Source organism: Octopus bimaculoides, chromosome 17 (genome assembly GCF_001194135.2).
Source record: "Octopus bimaculoides isolate UCB-OBI-ISO-001 chromosome 17, ASM119413v2, whole genome shotgun sequence".
NCBI classification, from domain to species: Eukaryota; Metazoa; Mollusca; class Cephalopoda; order Octopoda; family Octopodidae; genus Octopus; species Octopus bimaculoides.
Window position 1 is genome coordinate 21,266,590 of NC_068997.1, and position 1,517 is coordinate 21,268,106.

The window sequence follows — 1,517 nt, forward strand, 5'->3', positions numbered from 1 at the left end:
TGTGTGTGTGTGTGTGTGTGTGTGTGTGTGTGTGTGTGTGTGTGTGTGTGTGTGAGTGTGTATGTATATTGTACGTGTGTGTGTGTATTTCTTGCCATCTGCCACTTTGTATGTCTCTCTTTTCTCTCTCATATACACATACATACATACATACATACATGTATACATACATACATACATACATACATACATACATACATACATACATACATACATACATACATGTACGTACGCACTTCGGTAAATATGTATGTGTGAAAGTATCAGTTTGTCTGTGTTTGGCGCTTTTTTTTTTTCTTCGTTCATGTCTTTGCGCGGGTGTACAATTTATTTTATCGGTATTTGTGTGTTATCGCATATTACTGTGCACTTTACGCCTGAATGTATCCATGTGTGCGTACGTGCGTACGTACGTGCGTACGTGCGTGCGTGTGCACGTGTGTATGCATGTCTGTGTGCAAGAGCATATCCATGTATGTGTACAAACTTAGGAGTGTCCCTGTGTGTTTTGCGATAACAAAATATTTTTAATATAAGGGGATAAAACAACAAGCCCCTTCAATATGGTTTCCTAAGACCCTGTGATCAATTATTCTTTTAACTACGACCTAAGTATGAAGAACTCCCAGATAAATCTTGATAAATATGTGAATTTCAGAAGACAGAATTTCCAGAGAATCAACAGATTTTGTTTTTGTTAGAAATAAGCTATAAATAAATTAAGAAACTTCCTTACGGTAATACTTCGCTAGTTTAGTGTTGAATGGTGAAATAGTAATAGTGGTGGTGGTGGTGGTGGTGGTCGTCGTCGTCGTCGTCGTCGTCGTCGTCGTCGTCGTGTAACTGCTGCTGGTGGAGCTAGTGCAGCAGCTGATGCTGGCATAGCAGCTGGTGCTAGTGCTGCTGTTGGGGCGGACCTCCGTCGTTCGACGATGAGGATTCACTTGTTTGACGAACTGAATGACCTATTCCTGAACTAACGTGTAAATGGCTGAGTATTCCTCAGGCACCTGTACTCTTAACGTAATTCTTAGACGGTATCAGAGTGGCACAGTGTATGATAACGCTAAAACTCTTTTTTGAATTTCACGTATAATCCACCCGACGGGCTTCTATACAGATTCCGTATACCCAATTACTCCCACAAGGTATGGGTAGAACCGATGCAAGAGAGCTGTGGTTTTCGACCATTCTTTCCTTATGGAACCCTTTGAATGGAATTTTACTCTGCTGGACCCCAATAACCATTCAAAGTTTAAAAAAATACCATTAAAGTTTTATAATTAAATTTTATTGGGAATTACTCTCTTTACTCTCTTTTACTTGTTTCAGTCATTTGACTGCGGCCATGCTGGAGCACCGCCTTTAGTCGAGAAAATCAACCCCAGGACTTACTCTTTGTAAGCCTAGTACTTATTCTATCGGTCTCTTTTTGCCGAACCGCTAAGTTACGGGGACGTAAACTCACCACCATCGGTTGTCAAGCGATGTTGGGGCGGACAAACACACACACACAA